The following is a 19,756-nucleotide window of genomic DNA, read 5'->3' as shown; positions in this document are numbered from 1 at the left end:
TTTTCTCCCCGAAAGTGAATATATGGAGTTGGAGTTGAGGTCGGTGGAGCGTCAGGGGGCCCACGAGGCAGGGGCGCGCCCCCACCCTCAAGGACAGGGTGTGGGCCCCCTGACGTGGATTCTTCTTCCAGTATTTTTAATATTTTCCAAAAATATGTTCCGTGGAGTTTCAGGTCATTCTGAGAACTTTTGTTTCTGCACATAAATAACACCATGGAAAGTCTCCGGGTTAGTTCCATTCAAATCATGCAAGTTAGAGTCCAAAACAAGGGCAAAAGTGTTTGGAAAAGTAGATACGACGGAGACGTATCAATGACCACGAGTATTGGCGGCATGGTGCAACTGGATATCGTTGATGGATGCGGCTGGATGGTCGAGCGCAGGGCAGTGGCACTGTTTGGCACCTTGGTAGTGTCGACGGCAGGCTGGCATGGTGTGCGTGAGTCCCTGCTCTGGAGATGGATCGGTGGAAGATGGCGGTGGCGGGCTCGGTGAGTGCGCCGGACTAGTGTGTGACCCAGTCCCGATATGTGGCTGGGATAGGGCATCTGGCATTAGATGTTAGGTTTTGATGTGATGTCTGTTTGGTATTAGGCTCGGATATTCTGCACCCCTGCATTAAGGGGATAGGAGTAGCGACATGTGTTGCTAAGATGGTGACTCCAGGCTTACTGATGTATACTTTTGCTCACGAATCCGTCGAGTGACAATGTATATTTTTGCCCACGAATCCTCTTGCATCGTAGTCCGCTGGCGAGCCAGGCATCGAGCTGCTCTCTATTCTCTTTCTTATGCCTCTGATAAACCGGTTCAGTGGAACAAATGAAAGATCATTTTTCAACCTTTTATGGCACCAGGGGTAGAATGGTCTTTTCATGCTGCACATAACACTGCTTGTGGCCAAACTAGACAGAAGTGTCACATAAGGAACAAATTTTATATTTGGGGTCAAATTGTGAAGAAATTTTTTTGGGCCAAATAGGGAAGCAAACTTTAAGAAAGGGCCAAATAAGAAATTCTCTCTATAATGAGTTAGGGCATCTCCAATGGCCCGACGCAACTCAATGCGAATTTTGTCGCCTTGCTGTCTGTTTGGCTCAGCCGAGTGATATATCTGTGTGTGTGTGTGTGTGTGTGTGTGTGTGTGTGTTTGTGTGTGTGTCCGCTTTTTGGTTTGGGTCGGCCTGTGCGCTCAACGGGTGCCGACACATTATTCTGCGTCCATTTAAGGAAAAAGAAAGCTAAAAGTTTAAAACATCTAACTTAATTAAACATAAAACGGCCGGTCAACCACCAGCCAAAGTCCACTTAAAAATTAGTTTAAATATAATTTTTAAATACTTAAAATAAATTGACTCCCAGCCACCATGCCGCCCAGCATGAAGCCCTAGGCGTCGCCCTCATCCTCAGAGCCGGTTAGAACGACGAAGTTCGGCAGTGGCGCAGCCCACGGGAAGTCCTCCTGCCATGACTCCCTCGACGAAGCTGCCTACAGCACACACCGCGCCGACGCGCGCGATGAGCGGGCCTGGTTGTCGTGCTTCACCTTGCCCTTTCCCTTCGTGAAGAAGCCCTCCATTGCTACTGCTTGCTAGGGTTTTGTACCGCCGGCGAGGGAATGGGTGTGCCTAGATGTCGACGGGAGTGGATGAGGGCGGCCTCCTGTATGCTTGCATTTAAAAAAGACGTCGACTCCGGTGGCTTCTAGATGCTACCAAGTGGGCCCAAGGTAGGTGGACGCTATGACTAAGATCGCGTGGGATAGTTGGGAAGCTAACACGGGGGCCCGAGGCGGACACGGAGCGGACATGCGGCGTGTCTGTCTCATCTCCGTGTGGACACAAATAGGGCACAAATATTGATGGGAATGCATCCAAATGAACAAGAAGGAGACGAATTTTGGATTTCTGTCTGTGCGTTTGGCCGGCGTTTTTGTCTGTTTCGACCGAAATGGACATGTGCAGACAACCATTTGCGTCGACGTGTTGGAGTTACCCGTAATGGCTCGACCAACACATCCACCCTCGTCCGAGGTATTGAGTTAGGTTAGTCTTCAAGACTTGCCACATAAGGATAATCAATGGGTGGGTTTGTACCCTGATAGGTTTTACTGAACCATCATCTCCTATCGTGGGGTGGAAGCAGTTATCACGAAAATGCTTCATGGCCCGAGGCCGCCTTTCGTTGGCACATCTCATCAATACGGCCAGTTTTAAAGGGATATTATCAAAAAATTGATTTAATCATTGCACGCATAATGGCACGATGGGTTGGAAAACAGGTGACTTACATGGCGAAGCAAGGGGACTCGTGGTATTTCACTGACCTATAAAAGCAAAGGGGTAGTAAATCATTTCCCCACGCTTCCATCCTCTGCTTCCAGCTTAGAGATCAAAAACTCTGGCGCTCTCAGATCCAACTCCAAGCTTCCAATCCCGTCCCATCTTTCCCCGCCTATGATGGCCGGCCAAGGGAAGGAGATCGCAGCTCCGGCATCCAATGCCGAGCTGAAGGGACAGTGGGCACATTCTACCGTTACGGCAGGCACCATCTAGGAGCTCTGATACGCAGGGTACATACCCGCATCAGCCAAATGCGTCGCTCTGGCGATGAGCGAGACCGACCACTCTGACTCCGTCATCCCTACTCCTCAAGTAGGGGAGGGGGTGGTCTTCGTCCCACACTTTGTCCGAGGTCTAGGGTTCCCCCTTCATCCATTTGTGAGGGGTTTAGTGTTTTACTACGAGTTAGACTTCCACCACCTAGCCTAGAATTCAATCCTCCACATAGCTACTTTCATCACGTTATGTGAGGCGTTCCTTCGCTCCGAGCCGCATTTTTGGTTTGTGGCTAAATATCTTCAGCATCAAGCCTAAGAGTAGTGGCTCCCAACTCGTTGAATGCGGCAGGGCTATGATCAGGAAGCTCCAAAGGGTGCCTTGGCTGGAGGGCACCTTTGTGGAGACAATCAAGATGTGGCTGCGGGAGTGGTTCTATATCACCGACCTGCATGCCAACGGCCAAACAAAGATCCCTCCCTTCATGGCCTAGCCCCCCGAAGAGGCTCGTCTCCTGGACGAAGAAGGGCCTCGACTAGGGAAAGCAAGGACAGGTAAAGATGCTCTAGGAGAGGCTCAAGGGGGTGGTCGATCAGGGCATCAAGCTAGTGTATGTGGTCCATGTTATGCTTCATCGCCGCGCCCTTGCCCTTCAGTTCAAGGCCAATCCGATGTGGCACTACAAACCTGATGATGAGGTGGCGGTGCAACACTAATTTTGTACCAACCTTGACGGGTTGTAGACGTCGCTCTTCAAGCCGTTCAAGAATGACTTTCCAGTAGAAGATGGAGACCGGGGCTATGATGCCGAGGACAGTCCATCTGAGGTACGAATAGTTTTAGTTGCATTGTTGTTCTCTCCATATTTACCAACTTTTAGTAAAGTAATAAGTTTGATGCTTTCGTGATCAGACCTGGTCCAACAAGGCCCGGAAGATGAAGTCTCTAGAGCCACTGCCCAAAGGGGCCAGGACCCTCCCAGCTCGAAGCTCTTCTAGCCTAGCAGCCATATTGAAAGGATCGATATAGTTGACTAGAGGGGGGTGAATAGGCAACTAACAATTTTTAGCTTTTCTTTACCAAATTAAACTTTGCATCAAAATAGGTTGTCTAGATATGCAACTAGGTGAGCAACCTATATGATGCAACAACCACAAGCACACAAGCAAGCAAAGGATGCAACACAAATAAACTTGCACAAGTAAAGGGATGAGATAACCAAGAGTGGAGCCGGTGGAGACGAGGATGTGTTACCGAAGTTCCTTCCTTTTGAGGGGAAGTACGTCTCCGTTAGAGCGGTGTGGAGGCACAATGCTCCCCAAGAAGCCACTAGGGCCACCGTATTCTCCTCACGCCCTCACACAATGCGAGATGGCATGATTCCACTATTGGTGCCCTTGAAGGCGGCGACCAGACCTTTACAAACAAGGTTGGGGAAATCTCCACAACTTAATTGGAGGCTCCCAACGACACCACGAAGCTTCACCACAATGGACTATGGCTCCGCGGTGACCTCAACCGTCTAGGGTGCTCAAACACCCAAGAGTAACAAGATCCGCTAGGGATTAGTGGGGGGAATCAAATTTCTCTTGGTGGAAGTGTAGATCGGGGCCTTCTCAACCAATCCCGAGCAAATCAACAAGTTTGATTGGCTAGGGAGAGAGATTGGGCGAAAATGGAGCTTGGAGCAACAATGGAGCTTTTGGGGGAAGAGGTAAGTCAACTTTGGGGAAGAAGACCCCCTTATATAGTGGGGGCAACAATCTAACCGTTACCCCCCCCCTAAAGCAGCCCCGCAGAGGGCGGTACTACCGCAGGAGGCAACGGTACTACCGTTGGGCCCAGCGGTACTACCGCTCCCCCACACGATACTGCCGTGCAGTCTGGGAAGGCAAGAACATGCGCAGGGATCGGACCCAGTGCGGTACTGCCATGGTGGTAGGGCGGTACTACCGCAACTACTGCCGCTGTACTACCGCAACTACTGCCGCTGCTTAGTGCCGCACAATCCGACACGAGAGGCGACCCCCTCGAGTCGAGGCGGTAGAAGCCCGGTACCGCAGCGGTACTACGGCTGAGGACCCACAGGCGGTACTACCGCTGTAGAGCGGTGCTGCCGAGCAGTACTACCGCTGGGCACCACGGTACTACCGCTGGGACCAAACGATGCACATAGGAAGGGGAATGAGCTCTCCATTGAAGCGAAAAGGCTCAGAGGGTGTGAAAAGGATGTGTACGTGTGGATTCCACCCTAGTCTTACCAAAGCGGACCCCCTCTTGATAGTACGGTGACACCTACGAAACTAGTTCACCAAAATAGAATCAAAAGAGCTACACCGTCTTGAATAACACTCCGAGGGGAAAGAAATCGTCTCGTGCCAAAGGATGAATCTCTGAAATGCTCAAAGCACACGATTAGTATGCAAACATGTTGTCATCAATCACCAAAACTACATCTAGAGAGATATGCCTTAACAATCCCCCCCTTTTTGGTGGATTGATGACAACTAGGGATTTGCACAAGGATACGACATGAAAGTAAAGGTACTTAGAACTACGAAATATAGACGGGCTCCCCCTGAATGTGTGCACCTAGTTAGTAGTGCCTTCGGAATGCAAGACACACACATTAGGATCAACAGTCCCCCTATATTTTATAGTCCAACAACTTAAGCATAGGATACATGAGAGGAGGGTATATAACAGGATAAGCATGCAACTCATAAGATACCAAAGTACTAGATAGACATAGATAAAGATAAGATAAAGATAAGGTAGCATATGTCTCACACCATATGTCTGGAACTTAGGTCTCACTAGCACAAAACCAAACAAAGCAAATGGCGAGAAAACACAACGACACCACAACTCACACCACAAAGCACTTGCAACTCGGCAACGACACAAATCCCTAACTCTCCCCCCCTTTGGCATCAAGACACCAAAAGGGCAAAGAGCGTTGCTACGGCTCCAGGTGATAGCAAACTGAGGAGCTCTCTCATCACATCCTGGCGGGGTCATCCGCACTGCCATCCTCAGTCGGAAACTGCTCGATGTCTGAATCGGTCCACGGACAGTGCTGCTGAATCCACTCCTCCTCCTCAATGATCTGGCCCTCAGAACCGCTAGCAACGGTCGCACCCAACTGACACATGAGCTCCTTGTGACGCCCCCTGGCCTGCTTCTCAACCACATGGGTCATGTACTGACCATGAGACTCCATGCAGAAGAGCTTCTTCATCTTGCGCTTGAGCTTCTTTGCCCAAGAGGGCTCTACTCCAGAAGGCTCATAGTCCTCATCGTCAGCATTGGCCTCAGCCTAGCCCTCGGTCTCCACATCAGCAGCAGTAGATGGACCCCCGGATTTAGGAGCCGGGGTGCCCCAATTGTCCTTCTTCCTCAGACGTTTGATCTCATGAGAAACCAATTCTCATGTTTCCATCATAACCTTGGGATAGACACGTGCCCAGGCCTTCTCAATGAGCAACATGATGAACGGACCATAGATCGGGCACTTGCGCTCAGAAACGGCAGAAAGAAGTTCAGACCACATAACATGAGAAATGTCCAGGGACTCGCCAGTGTTTGCTTCCTTCTCATGCTGGCAGAAGAGAAGCATGTCTACGAGATAGGAGTGGACCATATCCAGATTCCCGATGCGAGGGAAGAGAGTCTCTCGGAAGACACGATGAAGGATGTCCAGAAAGGTAGACAGCTCATAGGTTTCCTTCTTAGTCACAGGGTGAACCTTCACAGAACAGTAGGGCCAGAGGGCTTGCTTGTGAGTGGAGGAAGCATTGCGGTGAGGGCGGAAGCCGACTGGAGTCTCAAGCCCGTGATCTTCCACCCCAAGTAACTCCATGAAGGCCTTCCACTTGACAGAAAGCAACTTGCCATTTGTCATCCACGTTAGAGTCCTTCTGCATCAGTTCCAAGATGGACAGTAGCATAGAATTGAGCAACCAAATCTGCATCAAAATCCTTGTTGAACTGCATGATTCTGAGAATGTTCAGCTGAGAACACATCTGAAGGGCTTCGCCAAAGTACTCAGGGTCCTTCTCCATAGCATCTGTGTCGATGTAGCATACATCAACATAGAGATTCTTCTTAGCCTTGATCACATCAAAGTAGATGGCAAACTGAAAGCGGTTCCAGAACGGGCGGTTGACCAAATTGGGTTCTTGATCTTCCACACAGGGGTTGCGGCGACGCCTTTCCCAGAACTCCTTGGCAGTCATCTCAGTCACAGTCTGGCCCCTTGGCTTCGGCCTGTTGGCAGATTTCTTCTGGAGTTGAGGCGGAGGTGGCGCACTTGAGGAAGCACTCGCTGACTCAGAGGTGCGGTAGCGCTTTGATGTTGCACGTCCGGGGTTGACACGGCGGACTTGCTGCTCAGGATGTTCATCACCTGGAACCAAACACACGAGCAGAAGAAACAACCAGAAAGAATGAGCATAAGCCACCAAACACAGTAAAAGAGATCAAAAATGGCAGGAATAGGATGGAATGGGGCAAAAACGGTAGTACCGCGATCCATAAGCGGCAATACCGCACAAGCGGTAGTACCGCTCCACTGGAAGCGGTAGTACCGCTCAAGACGGGGAAACGGTGGTTCCCTACTGCCGTGGTCAAATCCGGCACTACCGGACTGCCAAATTCAAAAATACTCCTACCAAAACTCAATCCTAACAGTCTAGTTGCCTTCTCCAATCTACTCAAGCCTAGATTTAGCCAAAAATCGAGAGATGCAACCACTATTGCCCCAAGGCACTAGATCTGAAATCTAGACAAAAAGAGAGGAGGAACGGGGGCAATGCCGGCATCCATGGCAAGAGGACGGGGTGGGGATCGACTCCACCAAAGGAAATGGAGAGGGACGGCCCGGAGACGGTGGCCCGCCGGAGCCCTCCCGCGGTGAGTCGACACTGGAGAGACGAAGAGGAACGAGGGGGCGGTGCGAATGGGTATGGGGGAGACGAAACCTCCCCCTGCCCGGACATAACCCCCTGGTCCCGCCCCCAACGGTAGTACCACTCGGGTGGGCGGTAGTACCGCTTGTCAACATAAGCGGTAGTACCGCGCACCACCAGCGGTAGTACCACCCAGCAAGACTCAACGACTAGACACCAAAAGGCTCGGCTCAAAAAGAACGGAAAAACAAACGGCAAGAAGAGGAAACTAAGACTCAGCAACGAGAACACCAGCAAGGACAGGAAACACACACCTCTTCAAGAGAGGGCGGTGGCCGAGGCCACCTATGTTTGAGTCAAGAGGTATGGTGCTGCGAAGATTTTAACCTTGGGCCCATGACCAAAACTCGTCTTTAACGCACAAGTACCATAAAAAATGGCTAATGTGAAAGACTTGATCAATTTATGCATAATGGGGGGAGGGAGAGTTCATTGAGAGAACAACACTCCCCCTATGTCCATGCCTACACCTAAACAAGACAACAAGTTGAGTATGGTGGGGTGTGCAAGGGTTCAAGCAACATTGCTCGAATCAATGATATTTAGCTCATGCCTTAACTCGCGAAATCTTGCTTCATCCAAGGGCTTCGTGAAAATATCTGCAAGGTTATCATGAGTGTTGACGTAGTTGAGCTTGATCTCCCCTCGCCTAATGTGATCCCGGATGAAGTGATACCGAATCTCAATATGCTTCGTCTTGAAGTGTTGCACCGGGTTGAGAGAAATCTTGATGGCACTTTCATTGTCACACCAAAGAGGCACTTTGTCACAAATGACACCGTAACCCTTTAAAGTTTGCCTCATCCATAAGAGTTGTGCACAACAACTACTGGCCGCCACATACTCCGCTTCGGTGGACGAGAGAGACACACAACTTTGCTTCTTGGAAGACCAACTCACCAAAGAGCAACCAAGAAATTGGCACCCTCTGGAAGTGGACTTCCTATCCACTTTGTCTCCCGCCCAATCGGAGTTTGAATATCCTACAAGCTTGAAGTTTGCTCCTCTTGGGTACCATAAGCCAAAGTTTGGGGTATGAGCCAAATATCGAAAGATTCGCTTGACCGCCACAAAGTGGCTTTCCTTAGGTGCGGCTTGAAACCGTGCACAAATCCCCACACTCAACATGATATCCGGTCTAGATGCACAAAGGTAAAGCAAGGAGCCAATCATGGAGCGATATACCTTTTGATCCACCGCTTTACCATTGGGATCAATGTCAAGTTGGCACTTGGTGGGCATTGGAGTGGAAGCCGGCTTGACATCACTTAGCTTGAATCTCTTAAGCATGTCTTGAGTGTATTTGGCTTGGTTGATGAAGGTTCCTTCTCTTCTTTGCTTCACTTCAAACCCGAGGAAGAACTTCAACTCTCCCATGGAAGACATATTGAACTTTGAGGTCATGAGAGCGGCAAATTCCTCATTGAACGCTTTGTTAGGGGAACCAAAGATAATATCATCAACATATAGTTGGCACACAAACAACTCCCCTTTGACCTTCTTAGTAAAAAGAGTGGGGTCGATTAGCCCAACTTCAAATCCACGATCTTGTAACAACTCGGTAAGGTGGTCATACCACGCACGTGGGGCTTGTTTAAGGCCATAGAGTGCCTTATCGAGTTGATACACATGATCAGGAAAGTAGGGATCCTCGAACCCAGGGGGTTGTTTGACATAGACCAACTCATTAATGGGACCATCAATAAAAGAACTCTTCACATCCATTTGTTACAACTTAAAGTTATGATGAGAAGCATAGGCAATTAACATGCGAATGGACTCAAGGCGAGCAACGGGAGCAAAGGTTTCACCGTAGTCGATACCCTCGACTTGGGAGTAGCCTTGTGCCACCAAATGAGCCTTATTGCGAATGATAGTTCCATGAGCATCTTGCTTGTTCTTGAATATCCACTTGGTCCCAATGACATTATGGTTCCCCGTTGGCCTTGGCACCAATCTCCACACCTTGTTGTGCTCGAAGTTGTTGAGTTCTTCATGCATTGCATTGAGCCAATCCGGATCCTTGAGCGCTTCATAAACCTTTTGGGGTTCCACACAAGAGACAAACGCATGATGTTCACAATAGTTTGCTAATTGTCTACGAGTGCTTACCCCCTTAGTTAAGCTTCCAAGCACATCTCCATGATGTGCCCTTTGGTGGTGAGCTTGGAAGCAATCTTGGCGGCACGACGCTACAATTCCTCCTCGGAAGTGAGATGAGGAGAGGAAACTTGATCATCTTGAGCGCCGTCTTGAGTTTGTTCTTGATCTTGAGCTTGCTCTTGATCTTGAACTTGCTCGGTGGTGAGAACTTGACCTTGGGCATCATGTTGTGGTTCACCACCATCTTGAGGGTGATCTTGCCCTTGATCTTGTTAATTTGGTTGAGGGCCTTCACTATGTTCTTCGGAAGCGTGTGGGTCTTGGGTTGGTGATGGTTCCACTTGAGTGGAACATTATCCTTCTCCTTCGGCCATACGGGGTTCCTCAATGGGTAGGATATGACCAACACCCATTCTTCTTATGGCTTGGGGAGGAATTTCATCACCTACATCACAAGTACCACTTTGCTCCACTTGGAAGCCGTTATTCTCATCAAACTCCACGTTACACGTTTCCTCAATAAGTCCCGTGGACTTATTGAGAACACAGTAAGCATGAGAGTTTGTAGCATAACCAACAAATATGCCCTCATAAGCTCTAGCCTCAAATTTAGACCAACGGACACCTTTCTTGAGAATGAAACACTTACACCCGAACACCCGGAAGTACTTGAGGTTGGGCTTGTTGCCGGTGAGTATCTCATATGGAGTATTGTTCAAGCCTTTGCGGAGGTAGAGCTGATTAGATGCATGACACGCGGTGTTGATGGCTTCGGCCCAAAAGTTGTAGGGAGACTTGAACTCCGCCATCATGGTCCTTGCCGCATCCATCAACGTCTGGTTCTTCCTCTCCGCTACACCATTTTGTTGAGGGGTGTATGGTGCGGAATATTGATGCTTGATCCCCTCATCACTAAGAAACTCATCCAAGGTGTAGTTCTTGAACTCGGTGTCGTTGTCACTTCTTATAGTCAAGATATTTGCATTGTGTTGACGTTGGGCTTCATTTGCAAAGTCAATGATGGTTTGTTGGGTCTCGCTCTTCCTCTTGAAGAAATATACCCAAGTGTATCTTGAATAATTATCCACAATCACCAAGCAATAGTTTCTACCCCCAAGACTATCAAAAGATGGAGGCCCAAAGAGATCCATGTGAAGGAGCTCCAAAGGCCTCTTCGAGTAAATGATAGTCGTGGGAGGGTGAGCCTTCTCATGTAGTTTCCCTTTGATACAAGCACTGCAAGCACGATATTTAGCAAAGCTAACATTTTTTAGTCCAGGGACATAGTCCCCCTTGAGAAGACTTTGCAAAGATCTCATATTGACATGGGCTAGGCGGCGATGCCAAAGCCATCCCACGTCAACTTTAGCCATTAGGCATGTCGCGGTCTTAGTGGGTCGCTCTGAAAAGTTAATCACATAGAAACCATTCTCGACATGCCCAACAAAGGCTACTTTAAGAGTCTTGCTCCACAAGAGGGCCACTGTATCAATATCAAAGAATGTGGCAAAACCCATGATTGCAAGTTGACGAACGGAAAGTAAATTGTATACAAGGGACTCAACAAGCATGACCTTCTCGATCGTGAGATCATGAGAAATGACAACCTTGCCGAGTCCCAATACCTTAGAAGACGAGGCATCACCCCACTCAACATTGGTGGGCATATATGGAATCTTGTGCACGTCCACCACCAAGTCCTTGCTTCCGGTCATATGATTTGTAGCTCCACTGTCGAGCAACCATGATCCCCCACCGGAATCAAACACCTACAAGAGATCAATGCTTGGTTTTAGGTACCCATTTTGTAATGGGTCCTTTGATGTTAGTGACAAGGGTCTTAGGAACCCAAATAGACCATTCTATGTACTCATAAGGAGAACCAACAAATTTGGCATAAACATGCCCATCACTAGCACGGCATAACACATAAGAAGGGTTAAAGTCGCCGGCTTTGTTGGGAGGGGTGGCATTGCCCTTCTTGACATCGCCACCCTTTGCATTGTTCTTCTTCTCCTTGGAAGCACCCTCTCCCTCCTTCACAAAAGTTTGCTTGAGAGGAGGAGGTCGTTTGGTCTTGTCATTCTTCTTCTTGTTCTTGGGCTTGGGTGTGAACCCAATTCCCTCCTTGGCCACAACTTCCTTTTGATTGCTCAAAAGGTCGTTGATGTTCTTCTCACCTTGTATGCATGACACAAGGCCTTTCTCAAGTTGCTCCTTCAACTTAGCATTTTCCTCAACAAGATGCACATGCTCACAACACGGGTTAGTAGCATTTGCATTATCAATTAAAACCATATGAGGAAAAGTGGCTTTCTCCTTAGTTAGCTTCACTTGGAGTTGATCATGAGACTCCTTGAGGCTAGCATGAATACCTTTCAAGGCCTTGTGAGCCTTGTCAAGTATATAAAACTCCTCCTTGAGTCTATCAAGATCAACCCCAAGTTTGGCCTTCTCGGAATTTAGCACACGAGAAACAACAAGAGCGTGATCAAGATCTTTCTTCAACTTAGCATGATCATCATTGTATGACTCCTCAAGAGCCAAACGATGACCACGCTCTTCCTCTAGAGCGTTGGAGAGATCCGATATCTCATCGGCATAGTCACGACTATGTCCCTCCATCCTAGAGATGGTCTCTTCATGAGCCTCGATCATGACATTGGCTTCACCAAGTTGTTCCAAGAGAGCAACGAAGTGCTTCTTGGATTTACCCTTAAGATTACTCATAAAAGACTCAAACTCATTCTTCTCCACATTAGACCCCTCATGTTCATCAATGCAATCCATCAAGAGGGATTATTAATGATGGTAGTTTTGATGTTGGGGGTTACCTTGTTGGTGGCTTTAGCCGTGAGGCACTTGGCGGTGATGTTCACATTGGGTGAGTCGAAGAGAGACACCCGTGGGGTTGTCGCAATGGCAACGGAGGCCATGGCGACCGACTCTCCATCTTCATCATCATCATCCTCATGATACTCTTCTTGGGCCACCAACCCCTTGGAATGAGTCTTTTTGGTGAAGTTGCTCTTGTTGGGAAAAGACTTGGCCTTGTCTTTTCGGATGAGCTTGCCACCATTGTCTTCCCTCATCTCGTATGGACATTCCGCAACAAAGTGACTCACATTGCCACAATTATAGCAAGTTATCACTCGTTGCTTGACTTTGGCGCCACTTGAGTTGCTCCTGTTGAAGTTGGGCCTTGAGTTCTTCTTGTTCCAAAATTGCCTAGAAGCAAGAGCCATGTGTTCATGATAGTCATACTTAGTATCTTTGGGGTTGTTCTCCTCTTCATCCTCTTCTTCCTCTTCTTCAACACAAACCTTGGCCTTCAATGCAAGGTTGGGCTTCTTTGCCCTTTGAGAGCGTAGCACCGCATTGTCGGCGGTCTTGTCCAAGATGCTCATAGCCACAAACTCATCCAACACTTCACTTGAGGACAAAGTATGGAAGTCCGGCCTTTGACGAATGATGGAGGACATGGACTTGTGGTAAGGCATCATTGCCTTGAGGAATTTGCGCTTGATCCAATTGTCATCCGTGTCCTTGGTTCCATGATCTCGGAGTGAAACCGCGAGTTTGGTTACTCTCCGATAAAGCTCACGAGGTTCTTCATCCTCTTTCATTGCAAACTCGTCGGATTCATCTTGCACCACTTCATAGTTGGAGCGTTGAATGCTTGCGCTTCACTGGTAGAGGGAAACAACTTGGTTCCATGCATCTTTGGCCATGGCTTAGGGCCGGAGGTGAGGAAGATCTTCGGGTGGAATTGCACCTTGAATGATGAAGAGAGCATTCTCATTGAATTGATTATCCGCGGCTTCTCTAGGAGTGAAGTTGCTTCGGTCATGCGGATAGAAACCTTCTTCAATGATTCTCCAAAGATTAGTATTCACATGATTTAAATGACGCTTAAAACAATAGACCCAAGAATCAAAGTCCTCATTTTCACAATCTTAGGGGGAGGACCGGCATGATTCAAATGAGTAGAAGGAATCGGTCCACCATAAACAGGTGGAGGTTCCACATGGGCAAAGATGCCGGTGTCATTCTTACCACTAGAAGAAGGAGCCTTTTCACTAGTAGCTTACCCCTTGTCGGAGTTAGCATCTGTCACCTTGTTAGTGGGATCACCCACTTTTAACGGTGCGGTGCATAGTTTAAGCCCTTCGATGAATTTATTAAACATGCTTTCAACCTCGGTTGTCATGGAGGTTTTCAATGTGTCCAAGGCCACATTGAATTCCTCACGAGAGACAGAGGTTCCCCCATCGCCCGTAGACGATACCAGATTCGCACCGGAGTGCTCCTCCACGCCGTCTACGGCATCAACCATACACTTCGGACGGCAAAGTCCTTAATAAAGAGACGAGGTTCTAATACCAATTGAAAGGATCGATATAGTTGACTAGAGGGGGGGTGAATAGGCAACTAACAATCTTTAGCTTTTCTTTACCAAATTAAACTTTGCATCAAAATAGGTTGTCTAGATATGCAACTAGGTGAGCAACCTATATGATGCAACAACCACAAGCACACAAGCAAGCAAAGGATGCAACACAAATAAACTTGCACAAGTAAAGGGATGCGATAACCAAGAGTGGAGCCGGTGGAGACGAGGATGTGTTACCGAAGTTCCTTCCTTTTGAGGGGAAGTACGTCTCCGTTAGAGCGGTATGGAGGCACAATGCTCCCCAAGAAGCCACTAGGGCCACCGTATTCTCCTCACGCCCTCACACAATGCGAGATGGCGTGATTCCACTATTGGTGCCCTTGAAGGCGGCGACCCGACCTTTACAAACAAGGTTGGGGCAATCTCCACAACTTAATTGGAGGCTCCCAACGACACCACGAAGCTTCACCACAATGGACTATGGCTCCGCGGTGACCTCAACCGTCTAGGGTGCTCAAACACCCAAGAGTAACAAGATCCGCTAGGGATTAGTGGGGGGAATCAAATTTCTCTTGGTGGAAGTGTAGATCGGGGCCTTCTCAACCAATCCTGAGCAAATCAACAAGTTTGATTGGCTAGGGAGAGAGATCGAGCGAAAATGGAGCTTGGAGCAACAATGGAGCTTTTGGGGGAAGACGTAAGTCAACTTTGGGGAAGAAGACCCCCTTATATAGTGGGGGGAACAATCCAACCGTTACCCCCAAAGCAGCCCCGCAGAGGGCGGTACTACCGCAGGAGGCAACGGTACTACCGCTGGGCCCAGCGGTACTACCGCTCCCCCACGCGGTACTGCCGTGCAGTCTGGGAGGGCAAGAACATGTGCAGGGATAGGACCCAGTGCGGTACTGCCGTGGTGGTAGGGCGGTACTACCGCTTATGAGCGGTACTACCGCAACTACTGCCGCTGCTTAGTGCCGCACAATCCGACACGAGAGGCGACCCCCTCGAGTCGAGGCGGTAGGAGCCCGGTACCGCAGCAGTACTACGGCTGAGGACCCACAGGCGGTACTACCGCTGTAGAGCGGTACTGCCGCGTGTGGCTCTTGAGCGGTACTACCGCTGGGCACCGCGGTACTACCGCTGGGACCAAACGATGCACATAGGAAGGGGAATGAGCTCTCCATTGAAGCAGAAAGGCTAAGAGGGTGTGAAAAGGATGTGTACGTGTTGATTCCACCCTAGCCTTACCAAAGCGGACCCCGTCTTGATAGTACAGTGACACCTACGAAACTAGTTCACCAAAATAGAAACGAAAGAGCTACACCGTCTTGAATAACACTCCGAGGGGAAAGAAATCGTCTTGTGCCAAAGGATGAATCTCTGAAATGCTCAAAGCACACGATTAGTCCGCAAACATGTTGTCATCAATCACCAAAACTACATCTAGAGAGATATGCCTTAACACATATGTTGTCCATGTCAAAGAGAAGGGGAGCCGAAGAAGAAGAACGAGGGCATGCATAGTGGAGGACCTCAATCGAACGCCAGATCTCTCACCCGCAGTTCCTCTGTCCACGAGGAGGAGGAAGAAAATGAAGAATAGGAGGAGGGTGAGGAGTCCTACCCCAAGAGGAGGAGGGCAGCGTTAGAAGATGCCGAGGAGGACGACCCTCCTCGGTTCCGTAAAAATCTCTGGAAAGCCTCTGCCGCCCAGCCAAGCCGGTCAATAGGATTCACCAACGGCGCACACTCCGGCTTCTTTGAGGACGCGCTTCCTCCGCCACAGCTGAGGAGGTACCATGTTTGCACATTGTACATAGTAAGTCTTAATAGACATGTTCTTAATTCTGCCAAATTGATTTCCTTTATAGCCCGCAACGCCGCCTTCCTCGAGAGGACTCGTAGAACACCGTCCCTCCATCCAAACTGGCGGAGAGTGCATCGGGTGCGCACACGCGTCCCTCCCCTGATCTTGACAAGCTGGGGAGGTTTCTTCACATCCGGACCCTCCTATGACAAATACAGGGACCGGCACCGATGAGCCCATGGCCGAGGTCCAGACCTCAGCCGGCGAGGACCAAGGGGAAAGGATTCCCCAAGCCATAGAGGAGTCGATGCTCAATCGCTCGGAGTCCTCGGACCTGAAAGGTCCAGTGCCACCTAGCTGCATGGTGTTGGCCAACACCTCTCCAACGAGGGGCGTGGCCAAAGATACTAGGCCGCCCATCTGGGGGTGGCGTAAGGAAATATAGGCAACTCTTCAGAGCTCCTCGATTTTTCTGGAGCACTGTGTCATTCATGGTACGACCATCAACCATTTACGATCCGCAGTGGCCGGCATGGTGGATCCTGTCATAAGCCTTTCGAAAGTTTTCGAGGTATGTTTAATTTACTATTCGCCAGTTTGTACAACTATAATGTTTTAAGTTAATGCTTAGTGCACCCAGTAGCCCTTTAAGGAGAGTTGTCTAAAGATTTACTCATCAGTACTCCTTTGTAAAAGTTAGTTTATGCTTTTAGGAGCACATATACAGTAGCCCCCGAGCCCTAAGTTAGTTTGATAAACCGACTTGGGGGTCGCCTTGATGGACTTGAATGTTATATCAAAAAGTGAATATGTAGTAGCCCCGAGAATCTAGTTGGACATCACGTCTGACGAAAGGATCAATTTATCTCTTCGGAGTCCAACAAACATTTTGCAGGCTTCTGCCTCCTCTTTGGCGTCCAAATAGAAAGAGTTGGCAGAATTGAACAACAAGCTTGCGCGGTCCAAAATGGACATCCATCTCCTAACGAAGCAGGTGGATAAGGTGCAAGCGAAGAGATAGCACCATAAATTTATTCATTGTTTTAAAATAACTTTAGTACTAATATGTATATGCTAATTGTTGTTTTAGCTAGTGCAACTGAGATGGAGGCCCTCCTTGCCGAGCCTGCCAACCGAGAAGGAATAGGCTTGGATACTAGAGGTGGAGTAGGACTTGAAGGGTGTGTACACGGAGCACTACGCCCTTCAAACGACAAGGAGAAATACGCGGTTGAGCTTAAAAACTCAAGTTGGCGTGGGAAGGAGCCCAGGTTGAGGGAGGAACATGAAGAACTTGGAAAATATCGGGGATAGCCTTGGTAAGCCATTTTTGTTGCAGTGCATCTTTGGTGGTGGCCGCTTTATATGTCTTCAACGTATCTATAAGTTATGAAGTATTCATGCCATGTTTGCAACAATTTTATATGGTTTTGGTATGATTTTACTAGAACTAACCTGGACTGACGTTGTTTTCAGCAGAACTACCATGTTGTCGTTTTTTGTGCAGAAATAAAAGTTTTCAGAATGGGCCGAAAATTTACGGTGATTTTTTATGGACCAAAAGAGACCCCCGGAGCACCAGAGACAGGCCAGGAAGTGGACAAGGAGTCCACAAGCCTAGGGGGCATGCCCTCCCACCTAGGGCGCGCGCCTGGCTTGTGGGCCCCTCGAGCACCTCCCTGACGTGAGACCGACGCCAAAAATTCCTATAAATACCCAAACCTCCGAAACGAACCCTAGATCGGAGATTCCGCTGCCGCAAGCCTCTATAGCCACGAAAAACCTATCGGGACCCCGTTTTGACACCCTGCCGGAGGGGGAAATCATCTCTGGTGGCCATCTTCATTGTCCAGCCGGCCACCATGATGAGGAGGGAGTAGTCCACCCTTGGGGCTGAGGGTTTGTACCAGTAGCTATGTGTTTTATCTCTCTCTCTCGTGTTCTTGATTTGGCACGATCTTGATGTACCGCGACCTTTACTATTATAGTTGGATCTTATGGTGTTCTTCCCTCTCTACCTTGTGATGAATTGAATCTTTTCCTTTGAGGTTTTTTTATGTCGGATTGAATCTTGTGGATGTTGGAGCACTTGATGTATGTCTTTGCGATGGGATATCTGTGGTGACAATGGGATGCTCTATTGATCCACTTGATGTATGTTTTGGTTATCAACTTGCGGATTCCTATGCTGACATTGGGGTAATCTATGCATAGGGGTTGGCACGCATTTTCATATACCTTTCTCCGATAGAAATCTCGGGATGCACTTGAAGTTCTATGTGTTGGATTGAATATTATGAGTCTGAAATTGTGTGATGCATATCGTATAATTGACCCACGGATACTTGTGGTGGCATTGGAGTATCTAGGTGACATTAGGGTTGATTGATGTGTGTCATGTGGTGTTATTTTAGTACGAACTCTAGGGCTGTTTGTGACACTTATAGGAATAGCCCAATAGATTGATCAGAAAGAATAACTTTGAGGTGGTTTCTTACCCTACAAGAAATTTCATCTTATGTTCTCCGCGATAGAAACTTTGGAGTGATTCTTTGTTACATGTTGAGGGATTGTTATATGATCCAATTATGTTATCATTGTTGAGAGAACTTGCACTAGTGAAAGTATGAACCCTAGGCCTTGTTTCCAAGCATTGCAATACCGTTTTACTCACTTTTATCACTTGTTACCTTGCTGTTTTTATTTATTCAGATTACAGAAACCTATATCTACTATCCATATTACACTTGTATCACCATATCTTCGCTGAACTAGTGCACCTATACAATTTACCATTGTATTGGGTGTGTTGGGGACACAAGAGAGTCTTTGTTATTTGGGTGCAGGGTTGTTTGAGAGAGACCATCTTCATCCTACGCCTCCCACAGATTGATAAACCTTAGGTCATCCACTTCAGGGAAAATTGCTACTGTCCTACAAAACTTTGTTCTTGGAGGCCCAACACGAGTCTACAAGAATAAAGTTGTGTAGTAGACATCACCGCTTCGCCGAGGTGACGCAAATCTGGCATGTATCGGGTGGCTTTGTGGACCTGCCGAGTAGTGCGGCGGATGCGTGCTAGTACTTCACCGGGCATGAGGACGTTACCGACCAGAAGGCGTTCTGGGCACAATTCCAGGTGCCATCGCACCAACCACTCGTCGGTAACTAGATGAAGTAGTTTATGGAGCTGCATCGGGTTACCAGGCCTGCTATGGAAGACATCTGTGTTTCCCTATGGCCTGTGGAGTCGCTACCGAGTAGTTTCTTTGGTTTACTCCAAAGACTTCAAAGCGCAAAGCCCTGCGTCCAACAATGGAAGTGTTTGGCTTGTTTGGAGAGCGCTTGGCAGGGTACGCATCTGTGAAGACACATTGTACGGGGATAAAACCCAAAGAAATGGCGAAGGGCGGCCCAACAGGTAAGAACTAGGTGTTCGAAGACTACTTTGAAGATGTGATGCCGTTTGGTCGGATGTCCAAGGACACTATTTTAGAGTAGATCCCCTTGGTATGCTGACGTATATGATGTCTTTGAAGACATGTATTGTTTTGATGTGAATGAATCATTAATGTTTGGTGTGTTATTTTGACTATTGCAACTAGTTATAATCTGAAGGTGGCCCATCGTTGGCTTCTACTCCTTTGTAGATAATATGCAGGGTGTTTCCGTATGACAAGACAACCCTTAACCAACGTCTCGGTGCCCACATGCAGTTCTGTTAGTGGAAACAAGACAATCCGAAACTAAGGCTTTTTAACTTTCACTTAGTCAACGGAGCTTGAAGTTGGGGGACAAATTACTAGCCACGGGTGAGTGTTCTTCATTAGCCGAAGTCGAACCATTAACACTTCGATGAATGTTACAAAAGGCCCATCGTTTAACACCGCGTAACCTCCATCGATTTATAGTTTGACACAGTCA

This window comes from Aegilops tauschii, chromosome 4 (assembly GCF_002575655.3).
Source record: "Aegilops tauschii subsp. strangulata cultivar AL8/78 chromosome 4, Aet v6.0, whole genome shotgun sequence".
Taxonomy (NCBI): Eukaryota; Viridiplantae; Streptophyta; class Magnoliopsida; order Poales; family Poaceae; genus Aegilops; species Aegilops tauschii.
The sequence above is the reverse complement of the archived record's forward strand: the minus strand, read 5'-3'. Positions refer to the sequence as shown.